Raw genomic sequence first — 20,855 nt, 5'->3', positions numbered from 1 at the left:
AAGTGATTAGTTTAGACAGAATAGCATTGTTTAGTTGTCTTTTATAGGTTTGAGAGGGCTTGCAAAGTATCAGTCTCTATGCCTGGTGGAGAACTTAACCAAGAGTAAAGGAGGTGTAGTATTAATATTTTAGGGGAGAGCTTATGCTCTGAGAACTATTCCATATTAAGTTCATGTAATTAACCAAGTAGCAATGACAGCTCAGAAAAGGATTCCAGATAAGTGTTTTGCCACTTTTATCTTAGGAAGAGCAATGGAAGAAATGAAAAGTAAGTGAATAAATTTGGGAAGATGTAAGGATAGTTTATAAAAAAGGAGAAGAGAGGGTGCTAGGATTTAGTCAAACTGTTGTTTGATTTGTTCTTTGCAGTGACCAATGTAGTTTGAAAACAGTCAGAAGAATAGCATTTCAGAGAGAGCAGGGAAAAAGAAGTTCCAAAACCAGGTCATGGTTCAATTCTTCCGTGGTTCCAAGTAAGGATTTATTTATGGAGAGATCCATGTTGATGTTAGCCAGCTCTCCTTTGAGGAATCATTGTTGGTCTCTGTTAGTCAAAGGGTGGGTGGGGTGAGGAATTGGTAACTGCACTGAGAGTTTGATTGTGAAGGCAAGGACAGGAGATCAGGAATTTGGGGAGAAATAGGTTGGAAGGAAGTTTTTGTTGAACAATGAATAGATGGAATGAGCTTAAATGGTGAGATGGATTGTGAGGAGAGGGAGCAGTTTCTGGTTTAGAGGAGATTCAATTTAAAATCAATTCTATAGTTAGCAAAAAAATCAGGAGAGGAAGAGTTCAGCAGAGACATTGGTCTCAGCCAGAGGTAACAAGACTTCTCAATTTAACAGAAGAGAAGGTGTAACCAATGTGAATGGTCACAAGGAATATTTGAAGATGTTACACTATGGAAGGGAAATTTGAAAATTGATGATCCACCTACTTATTAAGAGGATATTCTATACATTAAAAGTGAGGTGTTCTGTTAGAATAAGTGTGATCAAAAGCTATGGAGGAGATTTCATGTATTTATAGAGACCAGAGCAATAATTTAATGATCAAGACACTAGAGGTGCCAGATATATTTGATAGTCACTAGGAGTAGTGACTGTGGGTTTATACCAGGAACAATATCCTAACCTCATGAGGTGTCAGAGGCAATCATGGAGAAATGCAGGTATTTAGGTCTTGATCACTAGAGGTAGCAGTTAGTATGAGGGACATAAGAAATTAAATGTTGGACTTGTAATGTTGAAATGCGTAACTGGATTAAACTAGACATTCAAGACAGAGATCAGAGGCTGATATTTGGCAAGAGGAATGAAGGCATGAAGAGATTCCTGTGAACAAGCCAAAAGGGAGGTGGTTGTGACCACAGGGTGTGACCTCTGATGAGTGATGTGAGATGGGACAGTCCATGTAAAGCCTGGGTGTGGTGAATAATGTACCAGGAATTTAAGTTTGGCACACAGGCTAAGCAGCATTCAAATTCTAGCTGTGTAATCTTCTAGGCATGTAATTCAGTCATGTTATTAAAGTTTGCCAAACTTCTAATCATAACCTTTGGGAAATTGTTTGAAAAAAAAAAACTACAGGATTATTGTGACAATAAAGTAAGGAAATCTATGTAAATCTTTCCTTTTTCTAGACTTAAGGTAAAAGTGGGTGCTTACTTTGTTTGTGATACATTACCATTTTTGTTCTTTGAATACACTTAATTATAAAAGAAGTTTAAGGTCCAAATGTATATTTTATAAATGATTAATGCTTTTACACTTATGTATATTTATATAAAATGAATGATGTTGCAGCAGTATTGATAAATACAGGACTGGATTTCAGTAAGCATTTTCTTAAAAGATCAGATGGGCAACCAGATATACCCTTACACTCATCCATCCTATATTTTCTGAGCATTTGCCCTACAAGGATTGTCCCTTGGCACAACATTATAACCTATGTATTCCTGCTAATTTCTAATGAATGGTATTTCCAGGGCTAGACTTGGAGAATGGGTGACATTGATTTCTCCAAATGAACACATTCTTAAACTTATTAACTCCTTCATGAAATAGATTTTAATTTGCATGAATGATATCCAAATGTACAGGTAAAATATCTAAAAGCCAGGCTTGAGGGAGTGATAATACTTGAAATCCCAAGTGGGATGACCAAAATGATTTAGGGCAAGTGTATACAAAAGAGCAGAAACTGCATGGATCATGAAGTGGGTGGATTCCAGAGGGCTGGGAGGGACACGGGTGAAACAATGAAGCCCCAGTGTATGCAACAACATAGATGAATCTTGAGGACATCATGTTGAATGAAATAAGTCAGATGCAAAAGGAAAAATCTCTTATGGTCTCACTAATATAAACTAATAAGTAAACTCATGGAGCTAAGATCTAGAGCATAAGTTACCAGGAGATACCATGAGGATAGATAATAGGGAACTGATGCTTAATGTGTGCAGACATTTTAATAAGGTTGACTGTAAAAGTTTTAAAATGGATACATGTGATGGTAGAAATTATTTGAGTGCAGTTAACAGTGTTCATATATGGCAGTGATTGTGGCAGAAAGGGGAAGTTTATGGTTGTATATGTCATTAGAAGGAAACTAGAGAATGAAATTGGTACTATAGAACATAATGAACCCTGTTGTGGATGATGAATGTAGTTAATAATACAAATATAAGTGCTCTTTCATGAAGTATAATAAATGTATGCTACTTATACAAGGTGCTAATAATAGGGTGTTATGTGGGAAAATACTAATAATGTAAATTCTTACATAGTAAACAGTAATACTGTAATATATTCAACAACTGTAACAAATGTACATTAACAATGCTAAAGACCATTAATAGTGGGAATAAAGAATATGATAGCTTTCTTTTTGGAGCAATGAAAATATTCTAAATTCATTGTGGTGATGAATGCAAAACGATGTGATTACACTGAGAGCCATGGATTGCACATTATGAATGGAGTGTGTGGAGCTCAAAGAATAAAATTTAAAAAAGAAAAATCTAGCATGAATGTCACTCAATTCCTGGTTTAGGTGTTAATAATTTGGAAGATTTTCTTGAATATTCAAATCCAACACTGGTGCCTACACTGGGATCACAAAAATGTATTTTTCTAACATCAAAGTATGAGCTACTCATTCATTATAATATATTTTTACTGACATCTACTCTCCCAATCATTGACTCATGTGGAGTAGAAATTATGTATGTCAATGTCATCTTTTTTAATTTAAATTTTTTTCTTATTAAATTGTCTTTTTTAAAAAAGATACATAGATTGCAAAAAATATTGCATTAAAAAATATAAGGTATCATCTTTTATACCAATTTTGGCAAAAAGAGCAGCTCAAGAATAATATTGCCTGAATTATAGATCCTTTCCTTCAGGCATTTTGTGATATTTAAGAAAGAAGAGGAAAACGGACTTTGGCCCAGTGGTTAGGGCGTCCGTCTACCATATGGGAGGTCCGTGGTTCAAACCCGGGGCCTCCTTGACCCGTGTGGAGCTGGCCATGTGCAGCGCTGATGCGTGCAAGGAGTGCTCTGCCACGCAAGGGTATCCCCCGCGTGGGGGAGTTCCACGCACAAGGAGTGCGCCCGTGAGGAAAGCCGCCCAGCATGAAAAGAAAGAGCAGCCTGCCCAGGAATGGTGCCGCCCTCACTTCCCGTGCTGCTGATGACAACAGAAGTGGACAAAGAAACAAGACGCAGCAAATAGACACCAAGAACAGACAACCAGGGGAGGGGGCGGAAATTAAATAAATAAATAAATCTTTTTAAAAAAAAAAAGAAAAAAGAAAGAAGACACCCATGAGGTAGTACTTCAAGAGATATAAAGAAGTCAGTGTAGGCATAAAGGCAGGCAGATTGACAAATGGAATTGAATAAAAATCTCAGAAATAGACTCTCACAGCTATAGTCAAGTGATTTTTTGACAAGGCTGTCAAATCCTCCCAGGTGGACCAGAACATTCTATTCAACAAATGGTAATGGGAAAATGATAGACATATCCAAAAGAAAGAAAGATGACCCCTATCTCACAACTTATACAAAAATTAGCTCAAATGTATCAAGGGCCTAAATATAAAACCAACAACCATAAGAATCCTAGAAGATGTTGTAGAGAAACATCTTCAAGATCTTGTGGAGGATGGTGGTTTCTTAAACATTATATGTAAAGCACAAGCAATGAAGCAAAATATAGATAAATGGGATCTCTCAAAATTAAACACTTTTGTACCTCAAAGGACATTGTGAAAAGGGTGAAAAGGCAGGCAAGTCAATGGGAGAAAATATTTGGCAACCACATATCAAATAAGGATTTAATATCCATGATATATAGAGATAATATAGCTAAACAATAAAAAGATTAACTATTGGATTTTAAAAATGGGCAAAAGACAATTGTCCAAAGAGGAAATAGAAATGGAGAAAAAACTCATGAAATATTGCTCAACATCAGCAGTGATTAGGGAAATTCAAATCAAAACTACAATGAGAGGAAAATGTGGGAAAATGTATTAGATTAGGCAGGCAAGACTCAATTTTCTCACAAAAACAATGGAGAAAAAGCCAAAAGCTCTCTGAGGGAATGGCTTTGGGGTCAGCAAACCAGTATAGCGCTACATAAGTCCCTAGGAGGGTAAGGAAAAGAGAGAGGAAGAACCCAGAGAGAGGGAGAACAACAAATGCCAGTTACCAAATCCCTGCAGTGTCTGGGCTGGGTCCCCTCCCAACCCCAAATATATTAAGCTGGGGTAAAACCCCTGGCTCACTGCAGCTGACTGAGATGGGAACAGATTTCTTCCTCCCTTTCACCTATTTCAAGGCAAAATGGAGGGGGAGGCAGGGAGACTTTTCATCAGTGAATTTGGCCAGCAGACCCCAATAAGAATCTCAACTCTGGATGACCAAAAAACAGGAAAGCCAAGACTGAAACACCTCCATGGAAATGTGTGCTCTTGAGCACCATCTGCTGATACATATGAAAATTGTATGGAAAAAAAGTTTCTGGTTCTCTCTATATCCTATGTATCCTAACCCCTGGGAAAAAATCTATAACCCATTGGTGAGTTCCTGGTCTGATTTTGACAACCTAAGCTGGGTGATTTTTAAAAATGGTAGAACACAAATGGAGTTTCCCATTACCACAAATTAGGCAGGAGATTTTCCTATACTCAGAGAAATCACATATCCAGAGTGCAATGGATAGGCCTCACCCTGGGAAAAACCAGCTTTATGTTCTTTGTATCTCTCCTGCTAGGTAAGTATGGGGTAATTTTAAGAACTTAGAATAAGCTGAAACAAATACCAGAGAAGGAAAAAAGGGGAAAAAAAAGGAAGAGAAAATTTGGCCATCAGAATAAATTCACCAACATGTTCAGATGGCTAGACATCAGCAAATAATCACAAGCCATACTAGGAAACAGGAAGAGATGGCCCAAAGAAATAAACCAAATGACCTGATAATCACACAACTCTCCTAAATCAGTTCAAAGAATTTAAAGAAAATATGACTAAAGAAATAAAGAATATGAATAAAGAAATAAAGGATATTAACTGCATGAGTATAAAGAACAATTTGAAAGCCTGCAAAGAAAAGTAACAGACCTTATGGGAATGAAGGACATGATGGATGAGATTAAAAATACATTAGTGACACATATAAGCAGATTTTAATTGCTCTAAGACAGAATTAGGGATTTGAAAATCACAATATCTGAATTGGAAAAGTCAAGAAAACAGAAAGAGAAGAGAATGGAAAAAATGAATAAAGGACTCTGCAAATTGAATGAAAAGGGCAAATGTTTATACACACTATCAGTGCTCCAGAAGGAGAAGAAACTAGAAATAGGAGAGAAAGAATATTTGAGGAAATAATGATTGAAAACTTCCCTACCCTTATGAAAGACATAAATATCAATATCCAAGAAGGGCAATGCACCCCAAACAGATTAAATCCAAAGAGACATCTGCTGAGACCCACTATTCAGAATGACAAATATCAGAGATAAAGGATTCTGAAAGCATCAAGAGAAAAGCAAAGCAACACATACAAAGGATACTTGATAAGATTAACTGTTGCACCCTCATCAGAAACCATGGAGGAGAGAAGAATTCTATATCTGGCAAAACCGTACTTCAAAAATGAGGGTGAGTTCAATGTTTTCACAGACAAATAAAAATTGATGAAATATGTTACCAAAAGACCAGAATTATAAGAGATACTAGAGGGAGTGCTGCAGCCTGCAAGGAAAAAACAAGGGTGAGATTTGGAGAAGAGTAAAGAAATGAAGATTATTAAGAAGGGTAAATTAAAGGGTAAAAAGATAGACAATAGAATGATATGATGAGAGAAATGAAGGACAAAATAGATGAAGTAATGCCTTTATAATAATAACATTAAATGTTAATGGCTTAAACTCCCCAATCCAAAGACTTAGACTGATAGAATGAATAAAAAGTACGAGCCATCGATATGTGTTCTACAACTTCAGATATAAGGTCACATCCAGGATAAATGTAATAAGTTGGAAAAAGATACTTCATGCAAATAGTAACCAAAAGAGACTGGAGTAGTGATATTAGTATTGGACAAACAGACTTCAAATCAAAACCAATAAAAAAGGATGAAGAAGGCCATTATATATTTTAAAAGAGGCAATTCACCTAGAAGAAATAGCTATAATAAATATTTATACACCTAACCTGAGTGACCAAAGATACATGAGGAACACACTGGTAAAACTGCAGGGAGGAATAGGTTCCTCTATATTAATAGTTGGAGACTTCGATACACCCCACTCAGTATTGGATAGAACATCAGGACAGAGGATAAAGAAAGAGAACAAGAATAATATGACAAATGAACTAGACCTAACAAACATCTATGAAGCACTGCATCCCCAAACAGCACAGTGTACTTTACTTTTCAAGAGCTCATCGATCCTTCTCCAAGAGAGATCATTTGTTGGGTCACAGGGCAAGTCTCAATTAATTTACAAAGTTTGAAATTATGCAAAACACTTTCTCTGATAATAACAGAGTGAAGCTGAAAATCAATAATGGATGGAAAAAGGGAAATTCATAATTATATGGAGATTAAACAACACACTTTTAAATAATAAGTTAGTCAAAGAAGAAATTGGAAAAGTATTCAGCAAATATCTTGAGATGAATGAAATAAGAACACAACATATCAAAAGTTATAGGACACTGCAAAAGGCAGTGTTAGATTAAAAAAGAAGAAAGATCTAAAATTGAAGTTCTAACTGCACACCTGAAAGAAATAAAAAAAGAACAGCAAACTTAGGCCAAACCAAACCAAAGGAAAAAATAGTAAAGATCAGAGCAGTAATAAATGAAATCGAGAACAAAAAAACAATACAGAGAAATAACAAAACCAAAAGTTGTTTTTTTTTTTTAGAAGATCAACAAAAGCAACAAATCCTTAGCTTAGACTGACAAAGAAATAAGAGAGAAGACACAAATAAATATAATCAGAAATGAGAGAGGGGACATTACTACTGATCCTGCAGAAATAAGAAAGATCATAAGAGGATACTATGAACAACTGTATATGAAAAAAAACAGACAATGTTGAGGAGATGGATAATTTCCTAGAAACACATGAAGCACCTATACTGACCCTGGAAGAAGTAGAAAAGCACAACATATTGTAAGGGATTGAAACAGTCATCAAAATCCTCCAAAGGATGAAAAGCCCAGGACCAGATGCTTTCACAGGTGAAATCTACCAATCATTCAAAGATGATCTAATACCAATCTTGCTCAAGCTCCTCCCACACACTTGAGAAGGGAAGAATACTACCAGGCTCATTCCATGAAACCCACATCGCCCTAACAGCAAAACTAGATAAAGATACTAAAATTTTTTTAAATTCCAGACCAATTTCTCTAATGAATAGAAATGAAAAAATCCTCAACAAAATACTTGCAAACAGAGTCCAAAAAGTATATTCAAAGAATTATGACCCTCAATCAAGTGGGTTTTATCCCAGGTATGGAGGGTGGTTCAACAGAATAAAATCAATTGGTGTAATAAGCCATATTGATAAGTTGAAGAAGAAAAATCACATGATCTTCTTGATTGATGCAGAAAAGGTATTTCATAAAATACAGTACCTTTTCTTGATAAAAACACTCCAAAGATAGGAAGAAGGAAACTTTCTCAATATGGTACTGTGTATATATGAAAAACCTGCAGCTACCATTGAATTCAATGGGAAGGACAAAGCTTCCCCACTGAGATCTAGAACAAGACTAGGAGGCCTACTGTCACCACTGTTATTCAATATGTGCTACAAAAAAAAAAAAAAAACTAACTAAACAATTAAAAAATGGGCAAGTGACTTGAAAAGAACACTGTCTGAAGAAGAAATACGAATGGCAAAGAAACACATGAATAAATGTTCAACATCACTAGCAATTAGGAAAATGCAAATTAAAACTTAAATGAGGTATCATTTCACACTTATTAGATTGGCCGTCATAAAAAGTCAAAAAACTGTAAACGTTGGAGAAGATGTGGAGAGACAGTGATGCTTTTTCACTGTTGATGTGAATGTAGAATGGTACAGCCACTGCAGAGGACTGTTTGGCGATTCCTAAGGAAGAGAATACAGACTTGCCATGTGACCTGACTACATCATTGCTAGCTATATACCCAGAAGAACTGAGGGCAGAGACACAGATGTCTGCACACCAGTGTTCACACTGAGATTATTCATGAATGCCAGAAGTAGGAAACAACCCATGTGTCCATCAGCTAATGAATGGATAAACAATTGTGGCATGTGCACATGAAGGAATATTATGCAGCTGTAAGAAGAAATGAAGTCATGAAGCATATGACAACATGGATGAACATGGAGGATATTATTTTGAGTAAAGCATGCCAGCCCTAAAAGGAAAAATACTGTATGATTATGCTAATATGAACTAAATATATTGTGTAAACTCAAGGAGTTAATAATTGGAAAACAGGTCACAAGAAAATAGAATGAAGATAGAGAATGGAAAGCTGAGGGCTAATCTCTGAAGAATTGGTAAAAAGGTTATTTGTAGATCTTAGGAAATAAATAGAAACAGTGAGAGCACATCATAGTGTTTGTAACTAGCAGAGCTATTATATGGCTTTGACAGTGGTTGAAAAGGGTAAGACCAAGGTAATGTACATTACAAGAAGGAAAGCTAAAAACTGTAATCTGGGGCTGTGTAAAACACAAATATGGGTGATACTGCATATATAAAACTGTTTTTACAAAATATAAATAAAAATAACCTAGAACAAATGAAAAAGAATAGGAGCTACATACAGTAGGGGAAGGAAGCATAGAGAGATTGAGAGATGTTGAGATTTTTTGTTTTCTTTTTATTATTACTATTATTAGAATAATGAAACTGCTCTAAAAATGACTGAATTGATGAATGCACAACTATGTGTTTCTACAAGTACCACTGATGAATACTTTGGATTGATTTATGCTTTAGTAATATGCATCAATAAAATTGATTTGTTAAAAAAACTACAATGAGATATCATTTCACACCTATTAGAATGTATACTATTAAAAAGTCAGAAATCTCTAAGTGTTGGAGAGGATGTGGAGAGACAGGAACCTTATTCACTGTTGGTGGAGTGTAGAATGGTACTACAACTGTGTGGGACTGCCTGTCAGTTCCTAAGGAAGTTGAACATAGACTTGCCTTGTGACCCGGTAATACCATTACTTGCTATGTACCCAGAAGAACTGAGAGCAGTGACACAGAGACATCAACCTGCTGATGTTTTTAGTGGCTTTATTCATGATTGCCAAAAGTTGGAAACAATCTGTCAATCAACTGATGAATGGACAAACCGTGGTATATATACACGATGGAATATTTTACAGCGGTAAGAAAAAATGAAGTCATGAAGCATATGACAACATGGATGAACCTATAAGACATTTTTTTTAAGATTTATTTTTTATTTCTCTCCCCTCTCCCCAGTTGTCTGTTCTCTGTGTATAAATCATTAATTTGAGTGAAGCAAGCCAGACACAAAAGGACAAATAGTGTATGATTGTGCTATTAAGAACTAAATATAAGGTCCTCAAGATTCATCTATGTTATCCCATGTGTTAGCATGGTATTCCTTCTTACAAATGAGTGATATTCCATTGTATGCATATTCAAGAATTTGTTTATCCATTCATCTGTTGATGGGTATTTGGGTTGAGTCCAGCTTTTGGTGATAGCGAGCAATGCTGCTATGTACATTGGTGTGCATTTATCTGTTCATGTCCTTGCTTTCAATTCTTCTGGGTATATAACCACTGTGGAATTGCTGGATCATATTCCAGATCTATAGTTAGTTTTTCAAGCAAATGCCAAACTGCCCTCCACAATCACTGCACCATTCTACATTCCCATCAGCAGTGCCCCAGGTTTCCCATTCTTCCCCACCTACTCTACCACTGGTAGTCTCCTGTTTTTTAATAGCTTCCAGTCTAATGGGTGTAAGATGATATCTCATTGCAGTTTTGATTTGCATTTTCCTAATAGCTAGTGATGTTGAACATCTTTTCATGTGCTTTTTAGCCATTTGTATTTCTTCTTTGGAGAAGTGTCTATACAAACCACTTGCCCATTTATTAAATGGGTTGTTTGTCTTTTTATTTTCAAGGTGTAGGACTTCTTTAAATATGCTTGATATTAGACTCCTTTCAGATATATGGTTACCAAATATTTTCTCCCATTGGGTAGGCTGCCTATGTTGCTTGAAGCAAGCCAGGTATTGAAGGAGTTCACTGATAAGAATTAAGCAAATTGAGCAAACTCACAGCGCTAGAGTTTGTAAGATAGGTTTACCAGAAATAGAAAGGGAGAAGAAGGTTGTTAGCCAATGCCCATAAGGGTAAAATCTATAAGATGGAAATGTGTACTTGTGCAGTGAAGGGATATGACAGGTGTGTAGTGATACCAATGGGTTGGACAGTGCAGGTTTGACAGGGGGTAGGGTGGGATGGGTGTGTTGAATGGTCCATGGAACTAGGGAGAGGGTTGAGGGAGGGAGCAGGTGAACACTGGGGGTCTGTGGGTACCTAGTTGAAACTACCATGTTGGGAAAGCTCTTTTGGTGACATGACAAGGAAGGGTTACTGGTTTAGGGTCTTCGATGGAGAGGCATTTGGGTCAGGGTGCACCTGGGGCAGGCTTCTAGGGAGTGTATGAGTGATCATTTTGCCATAGTGTTTTATATAATTGGGTGGAAACTCACATAAAGAGCAGGAAGGAGTTGGAATCCCATCCTGGGGAGGCCCATTATGTTCTCAAATAGAGGGACAGGAGTCTCAAGAGCATGGGCAATATCTAATAGGGAAGGACAGACAGCGTGTCAAGCCCTCAGTGTTGCTGCAAATAATTATGAATCTTGTTCTTCAAGGAGTGAAGCCTGGTGGTCTCTGTGTGCCACAGGGGAGGGGGAGGCAGGAATAGAATAGATGAAACAGGGGATATTTTGGGGGCAATAGAAGTTTTCTAAATGATCTTACAATGATGGATACAGGCTATGTTAAACTTCATCAAAATTTATAAACGTGTACACTCAAAAATGTAAACCATAATATAAACTATTGACCATGGTTAGTAGCTATGTACACCAGTTGTAAGAACTGTATCATCCACATTTAAAAAGGTATTTATATGGGAAGGGGGAAAAAGGGCAAGACGTTGGGTAAATGGGATCCCCTGTATTTTTTGTGTGACTTTACTGTGACCTAAAGCTTCTTTGAAGACAAAATGAAAAAAAGTAAAACACCATGGGAACAAATGGAAGAAAATGTCAGTGTACATATAGGACAACAGATCTTACAGTGATGAAAGGAAAAATATGTCAAAAACTTTTTTCTTAAATATTTTTCATTTTTTAAATCCCAAAATTTATCATGTTTTTAATTTTTAAAACATTTTCTGAATTTTATTATGTTTAAAAGTACTGTTATTATTTCATTTTCTTATTAATTGTATTTGGCTACTTTATTGGGTTCATTTTGGAGAAGTTTTGGATCACAGAAGGGTTACGACTGTGGCAGGGGAGGATCAGTGGGGCAGGGTGTCAGTGATGGGGGATACATGCGAGGAGGTTCACTGGGAATAAATAAAAGGCATATAAATGTGTTCAAATGTTCATGGGGCATGGCCACAGTGGCTGGAGATTCACACAATAAACAAAGGAACATCAAATGCCCATCCTGGGAATCTCTGCCACATTCTCTACTGGAGCCCCAAATACAGGGGCAATGACTAGTGGAGGAGAATGGTCCATTGATAGGTCATTGATACTGATGACTATGATTATGAACCTTTGCTCTTAAAATTGAAACTTGGCATAATATTGCAGGATGCCCAAGAGTTACCTACTGGAAGCCTCCTTGTTGCTCAAATGAGGCCTCTTCTAAGCCAAAACTCAGCATATAAATGCAATAAATTCCCCCAAGGAAAATGACTCCCAGGGATGAGACTCCCTGGCACCAAGGGATTGCTACCAAGTACCAACAAACAATGCAACTGGAAAAAAAAAGTCCTTGACCAAATGGGGAAAAAGGTGGAGACAAATGAGTTTACATGGTTAAGAGACTTCAAAGTGAATTGGGAGGGAATTCCAGAGGTAACCTTTATGCACATCTCAGCATGATCACGTAGATTGCCAAAGTAGATACAACCCAAATAGTGGGGCTCCTAAGGGCTCTGGAGACATCCAGACACTATAGTCAGGGCAGATAACTCAGGAGTTTGGTCCCTTGCCAGTGGGCCCTACTTTGGGATTTATGCTCTCCAGTGTGACAGAGTCAGACTCCCTTGTGGTTTCCCTACACATGGCTCCTCCGTCCTTCTGTTTGTACTTATAATTAGTACTGAAGTTGGTAGGTATACCTCTAAGAGACATAAATCTCTGGGCTGTCCTTGTGCCAGTCTAGCCCTTAATCTTAAAGGAGTTGTGACACCTCCTCTCCAGTTCATTGGACTGACCCAGGACAAGTAACAAGGAGGAGATGAAGGAGAACCAACTTACCAAGGAATCAAGAGTGCCTACAACTGCTAGCAAGATAGTTCCATCAATTGGCTGTATGGGATTGAAGCACCCCCCTTAAATAAAGGTGGAATGGGCATTACCATCCCAGAATCCTCAGGATTGGGGAATGTACTATGGACTACAGTACACTTACTAGTATTCTACTCTAGACCTTTTGTAATTCTAGCAACAGAGGAAATATTGATGTGCAGGCAGTGGCCACTGGAGGTTCTGAGGGTAGGGAGAGGGAGAAAGAGGTGTAATATGAGGGCATCTTCGAGACTTGGGAATCAGCCTGAATGACATTACAGCAACAGACACGGGTCAATATATATACTGCCATAAGTTACAGAATTGAGTGCGAGAAAGTGTAAACTGCAATTCAAACTATACACCATAATGAGTGGCAATGCTCCAAAATGTGTTTTCAATGCAACGAATGTACCACACTAATCAAAGATGTTGCTAATGTGGGAAAATGTGGGAGGTGTGGGGAGCAGGGCATATGAGAATCCCCTATATATTCTCTGTAACATTTATGTAGCCTAAGTATCTTTTAAAAGGTAAAAAAAAAAAAAGGAAAGACACATACACAAAAGACACATACACAAAGGAACTGGATAAATTTTGTAAAGTCTTGGAGTTAACAGTTAGAATACAGGTCACCAGAAAATAGAAAGAGGGTAGAGGAAATAAAAGTTAAGGGTTAAGCTGTGAGGAATTGGTATAAAGGTTGTAAATCTTTAGAAGTGAATAGAAATTGTGAAAGCACATCATAGGGTTTGTAAGTAGCAGAGCTATTATATAGGTATCACACTGGTTGAAAGGGTAAGTCCAAGGTCATGTATATTACTAGAAGGAAAGCTAAAAAGTGTAACATGGGACTGTATAACATAGTGAAACCTTATGTGAAATATGAAAATGGGGGATATTGCATATTTTAAACTAACACAATATAAATACAAATAGAGTGACATAAACAGAATAGCAGCAATGTGTGTTCAGGAAACAGAGATTAGGAGGTGTTTTTTTGTTTGTTTATTTTTTGGGTTATTATTGGAGTAATGAAAATGCTATTTAATGATTGAAGTGATAAATGGACAACAATGTGATTACCCTGACTACCACTGATAATAAACGTTGAATGGATTTATGCTTTATTATTAATAAAATTGATTTGTTAAAAAAAACCCTAATCTTAACCAATAATTTAATCAAAAGACATCTCAGCTGAATTGAAGAAAATCAAAAGGTATCACACCCAGAGAAACAGATTAGTTTACAAACTTAATCTTTTCCTTTTGGGGATATATAAATAACTTCAAACAGCCACATACTGACTGTAGCAGTTTGATATGGTTATGAATTCTAAAAATTGACATTGGATGAAGTTTGTTGTCTGGTCTGTATATGGGCATGATTAAGTTATGATTAGAGCTTTGTTGGGTCATGTCATTAGGGTGTTCAGTCCCCACTGCTTGGTGGGTGGGGACTCACAGATAGAAGGCATGGCAAAGGACAGAGTTGAGGGTGTCTGAAGTTGGAGTTTTGATGTTGGAGATTGATGCTGAAGCCTTAAGCTGGAGCCCTGGGAAGTAAGCTGACAGAGGAAAGAGAAGCAAGCCCCAGGAAGAGAGGAACCCTGACCCCAGGAAGAAGCAAGACCCTGGAAGGGAGGAACCCAGGAAGCCTGAATCCTCACAGCTGTCAGCAGCCATCTTGCTCCAACATGTGAAAATAGACTGGTGAGGGATGTAACTTATGCTTTACGGCCTGGTATCTGTAAGCTCCTACCCCAAATAAATACCCTGTATAGAAACCAAGCAATTTCTGGTATTTTGCATCAGCACCACTTTGGCTGAAAATTCACTGACTTAAGACTTTTCTTTCCCATAATTAGCAAGGTCTTTATTATATGGTGAATGAACTGTTATTGAATTCCATGGAAGAAGAGATTAAACAGCTGTTTTAGTATCTAGCTGTGCGGGCAAGTCAGCGACGTCCTCGGGGGTCATTTCTCAGCCTTGCCTCCCCTCCTCACCTTGGTGTGCAGAGTCTTCACCGCTCCATTCTAGAACCCTGGGAGGGTGTAGGTCTAATGGAACAGCCTGAGCACACCTTGACACCCAAACAGGGAACAGAAGTCCCAGGACTGCTTCTCATGGTGGGAACTGCACAGAGGTTGTGTGGTACCTGCTTCCTCCTCAGGGGCAAGGCCCGCTCCCACTGGATGTCCTGCCTCTCCAAAGCAAAGCTGTGTGTGGGTAGCTGCCGTCCCACAGCCTGACCTGAGCCATGGACCTCCCTGGGGGACTGGAGGGGAGGGCATCTCTTCCCAGGCCCTTTGGGTGCTCTGTGCTGAAGAAGTCATAAAGCAGTCAGTGCTGGAAAAAAATAAGAGTCAGTGTTAAACCAGGCAATGCTGGGCAGTTACTTGGGTGCAGATTTAGCTTAATGAGTCAGTTTCAAAGCCGACACACTCACAGCCATCCAGGCTGACTGAGCCAAACCATTTCAGAGATAACTGAGCAAAGACTGCTGAGGACTGGACAGTGAGAGGGAAAGGCTGACCACAACAGTCCAAATCTGTGAATACTGAAAGGTTTCTTTTCTCAGGTCAAATAGCTCTCATAAAAGAACTTAACAAACACCAATCACAGGGAGTTCTCATCAAGAGGGCATTTTCTCTAGAGAAGTGCCTATATTCTATTTTTTTTTCCATGCTCATTTGTGGGCCATTACATTAATTTTGAGTATTACTTTTTACAGTTTATCAAAATTATTTTCATGCTTTAAATCTAAATCATGAAAACACTTCATGGAGCATCTATCTTAAATGATGGCATCTATTCTTTTGAGAATTATCTTCTAAACATTTTAATGACATTCAGATTTTTGAAGATTGAAATTTATCAATTAATTATTAGCAATTTCTTATCTTGTTAGGCTATTGCTCTTATTAGAATTTTTCTTTCTGGTAATAATTAACTTGCAAAACTTTGCCTCTCTTTATACAATTTAAATATTTTCAGTAATTCTCCTCAGTCTTTCCAGGATTGTGCCATAATCTGTGTTTCACAAAATTTTATCACTATTTAAAGTAATACATCCCTGATCAATTTTTATATGGACTTTTCTATTGTATCGAATACTGAATCTTCCTATTTCTCATACTGGGGGCAAGAATTTTCACATCCGGGACTTAGAAAGAACTTCTTGACCTGAAGACAATATAGTAATAAAATGAAATCAACACAGTTTGCCAAGCTTAGTTCAAAGCCCTCTCTAAGCATCAACTTGGTTTATCCTTCAAAACCTGCATGAGGCTAATGGGGGAGGGGCGGTGTGGGCGAGAGGGGAAGGTCCGTGGGAGCCCATCCCGTCGCGGTTGCAGCCCCCATGGTCGGGGCACTGGGAGACGCCTGGGGCCTAGCTGGAGCCCGGGACCCGGAAGTCCGCAGCCAGGCGGTGGGACCAGGCTCCTGCGTGCGGGCTCCAGGGCCCCGCCCACTGAGCCTGGGGCCAGGTGCGGGGGAGCCGGAAGCGAGCCCAGCTGAGCAGGGTCCTACCGAATCCAGCTGAGTCGAGTCCAGTCCAGCTGAACCCAGCCGAGTCGATACCAGTAGGGCTGAGACCAATAGGCCAGAGCGCAGCCCAGTAGGGCCTACCCCAGCCCAACCGAGCAGAGCCGAGGCCAGCCCAGCCCGAGGAGCCTGGCCCACCCAAGCCGAGCACAGCCGAACCAGACTCGCCGAGCAGAGGCCATCCGAGCCTAGCCGAACCCTACTGAGCCCAGCCCAGCCCAACCGATCCAGCCGAGGTGAGCCTGGTGGGGTCTAGCACCGCCGAGTCCAGCCCACTGAGCGCAGCTGAGCCCAGCCCCGCTGAGCCGAGACCAGCTCAATAGAGCCAGATGAGCCCAACTGAGCCCAGAACACCCGAGCCCAGCCGAGTCCAAAAGAGCTGTGGCCAGCGGAACCCTGCCCAGCGCAGCCGAACTGAGTCCTGCCGAGTTCAGCCAAGCATGAGCCCACCAGCCAAGCCCAGCTGAGCCCAGCCCGGGTGAGCCCAGCCCCGCTGAGCCAAGACCAGCTCAACTGAGCCAGACGAGCCCAACGGAGCCGAGCACACACGAGCCCGGCTGAGTCCAAACAAGCTGTGGCCAGCCCAGCCCAGCCCAACAGAGACAAGTCGAGCCCAGCCGAGCCGAGTCCAACTGAGCCAAGTCGAGCCCAACCGAGCCCAACCAAGCCCAACCGAGCCAGGTTCCGCTAAGTGGATCCGAGCCCAGCCAAGCCGAACCCTGCCGAGTGCAGCCGAGCTGAGTCCTGCAGAATCCAGCCCAGCCGAGTCCAGTGGAGACGAGCCCAGCAGAGAAGATACCAATAGGGCCAAGACCAATAAGGGTAGAGCATCAGAGGCCAGCCCAGCCCAGCCCAGCCGAGCAGAGCCCAGCCCAGCCCAGCCCAGCCCAAAGAGCCTGGCCCACCCAAGCCGAGCCGAGCCGAGCCAAGACTCGCCAAGCTGAAGCCAGCCAAGCTGAGCCGAGCCAAGACTCGCCAAGCTGAGCCGAACCCTACTGAGCCGAGCTGAGCCGAGCAAAGACTCGCCAAGCCTAGCCGAGCCGAGCCCAGCCCCGCAGGGCGCGCACGCTGAGCTCGGACTTCCTGCCGAAGAAAAGGACCCTGGACAATTCACAATTAAGTGAAAATTTTGAACCACACTCAAGCTACAGACTTTAGAGGAATAAAAGGTCAGTAAAAGAATATCATGAACAATAGTACAACAAACTACATAACTTAGTTAGAACAAACAACTTCCTACAAGCATACAAAGTACCAAAACGGACTGAAGAATAAATAGAAAATAAGATCAGAGCTCTAACAAGAGATGGAACAATCATCAAAAATTTCCCCACCCAGAAAATTTCCCCATCCAGGACCAGATGGCTTCCTTGGTCAATTTTACTAAAAATATACAGAATAACTAACACTAATAGTTTTTAAACTCTTCCAAATATAAAAAGAGGTGAGAAATTTCCTACCTTGTTGCATGAGGCATTATCATTCTGATATTGAAGATTCCACAGGACCCTACAGTCCACTAGGTACTTGAATTCGTCTGCAAACTCCTGAACCTGCCGGCACAGCACCCCCACTGCTTGTCTGCAGGGTCGTGAGCAGGAGGAGCAGGAGTCACCCAGGAACTCAGCAGGGTCCGCACAGGAAGATCAAGCACTGAACAGCACCTTGGGCTCCTCAGCTCGGCCCACCAGCGGCTGGGGGTGCAGGGTAGAGCTGGCCAAATCGGGGGTCATGGGCCTGCCAGGGCTGGGGGTGCTCAGCCCTGCCACCCCGGGATGCTCTGCCCCCCCCCCCTCCGGGAACATGAGGCAGGACCTGCAGAGGAGCCCGGCAGCACAGGTGCAGTAGAGCAAGGTGCCAGAGCCGCCGGTGGACTGCGAGAGAGGGGCCTCCTGCAGGGACCCGGGTTACTGGAGACCCTGGTGCCCGTGAAAGAGAAGTCGAGGAGTGAGCTGAGCCCCAAGGTGAACCTCCCGGGGAGCGGTGCAGACAGGTGCAGGTGAGCTCCACCTGCAGCCTCCGTGCACACCTAGCCGCGCTCCAGCTGGCGCCAGCAGCAGCGACAGGGCGAGCCCTTCCCCGTCCTGGCTGGGGCAGCCGCTGCGGGACTAAGCGGACCCACCTTGCCAGAAAAGCCACAAAGAAAACTGATGAACCCAGGTGAGAAGATGAAGATGATCCAGCTGTCACAGAGCAACTCTGAATAAGGAGTGGATCCTGCCCCTGTTGTAGGAACAACCCGGAACTTGGTCACTTCTCTAAGAAATCTCTAAATTTCTTTCCGTGAACTCTGCAAAATCAACTGAACGCTATCTCTTTGGCACACTGAACTTGGTCTCCTAATTTTAACTGTATAAAAACATTTCTGTACACTTGTTGGCTCAAGAACTAAAATAATGTGATTATTTTACAGTATTCCTTTGAAAAGAAAACAAAACTTAAATGGACTTCATTTAAGTGTTTTGGACTTTAAACTAGAGGTCACTTTGTTGCCATATGAATAAACTTTTTTAGCTGTGGAACTTTTTGTAGGTTTATTTGTTTTCACGTGGACATCTTACTTCATTTTTTGAGAAAAAGTATACTGTTTCTGTGTATTTGGGAAACAAGAAGGGTGAAACATAGTAGTATAGTGCCAACCTACGCATTTCAAAATCTTGAATTCTTACAGAACAGATCTTAGGACTCCTTCTCTGTGAAACATAATGAAATTCAGCAAGAGGAAACATGAATAATTTGGGGTTGCATAATTTAAACAAAGTTTGATAGTGTTTATGGGGGAAAGTACAGCAGTAATATATCCTGTAATTTTTATTCATGTCAATGTTATTGTAGCCCTATTGAATTAGTATCATGAACATCTTACTTCTGTTAAGATCTATTTAAATACAGTTGATTTCTAGCAGGGATATTGTACTGCAAAATATAGTGTTTTAGAAAACTGACAGCTGCCTTTCAAGTAATATTGGAAATGTGTCCTTTTTATTTACAGTAAAACATTAATTCCATACAATTTGACACCAAAATATTTTTTAGATAGATAAGTGTGTGTTTAGAAGTTAGAAACTTTAAACACTGTTCTCAGGTTCCATTTGGATTTTTCTTGGATACACAATAGTAAAAGTTGTAAACTCAAAACATGAGTAGGGCATTATGATTTTGCATGTGCTTGAACCAGTTAGTTTTATCTTTGTGGTGGAATTTTTTTTAGCCGAAACTTACCTCATGTATGAGTTGGTTAAGTAAAGTAGTAGGTAATTGAAATTTCAATAGAATTAAGTGAAATATAAAATTTTAAACTTATTCATTTGAGTGTCAAACTTAGCATAATACACTAAAAAAAAGTAAGTTATTTTTAAGTACCATCTGCAATAAAAAAGGAAAAAGCTGAAGATATATATTTAGACTGGCATAGAATTTTGATTTTAATTAGCCCTGTTCTGATTTTTTACTTATACATGTTTTGCAGACATTTTCACTTAATTTGCAATTGAGACCAGAAACACTTGAAGATCTGATCCTGCAGAGGAAGTGGGAAACTTACTCCCAGATGACAAATGCTTGCCTCTGAGTAAATGTGTTTCCTTGAGATGAGCCACAGAGGGGCCATGTTTTACTCAACCTTTCCACTACAGGATAGCAGCAGATTTACTTTGTTTTTAAAGCATTTTCCTTTTGTTTATAACTTAGAAATTGTGAGAAGCTGTATTTAATTTTTTAAATGTGGGAAGATAAATCAGATTTAACATGAATGTGTTAGTTCTCTAGGAAGAAAAGTGTGGTCCAAAATAGCAAAAGTGGGACCAGGTAAAACATGCAGTCTTTATTTTTAAAAACACATACTTGGTCTTTTGTCTGTGTCTCTTTTATGCCACTACAGTAAATGTGTCCTTGATGTAAATGCAAAACTTTGTCTTGATTAAATTGTAGACATACTACTGAAGCGTTTACAATATAATTCAATAATAAAAAAGTAACTCAGTGGCAGACTTGGCCCAGTGGTTAGGGCGTCCATCTACCAAATGGGAGGTCTGCAGTTCAAACCCCAGGCCTCCTTGACCCATGTGGAGTTGGCCTATGTGCAGTGCTGATGCATGCAAGGAGTGCCATGCTACGCTGGGGTGTCCCGTGTAGGAGAGGCCCACATGCAAGCAGTGCACCCCTTA

The 20,855-nt window shown here is 39.9% G+C and overlaps 1 long non-coding RNA gene and 1 pseudogene across 1 annotated transcript in view; one reads left to right on the top strand and one right to left on the bottom strand.

Annotated features, from left to right (window-relative positions):
- Positions 1-20,283, top strand: part of LOC131279894 (uncharacterized) — a 62,697-nt gene extending 42,414 nt beyond the window's left edge. The window contains exon 2 of the long non-coding RNA XR_009187391.2: positions 20,159-20,283. This is a non-coding gene — a long non-coding RNA (uncharacterized lncRNA). The remainder of the gene's footprint in view (positions 1-20,158) is intronic.
- Positions 5,144-5,298, bottom strand: LOC139439716 (U1 spliceosomal RNA; annotated as a pseudogene).
- Positions 20,284-20,855: the final 572 nt, after the last annotated feature.

The sequence above is a fragment of the Dasypus novemcinctus genome, chromosome 9, assembly GCF_030445035.2.
Source record: "Dasypus novemcinctus isolate mDasNov1 chromosome 9, mDasNov1.1.hap2, whole genome shotgun sequence".
NCBI classification, from domain to species: domain Eukaryota; kingdom Metazoa; phylum Chordata; class Mammalia; order Cingulata; family Dasypodidae; genus Dasypus; species Dasypus novemcinctus.
Note: the sequence above shows the minus strand (reverse complement) of the source record. Positions and strands in the feature narration are given on the sequence as shown.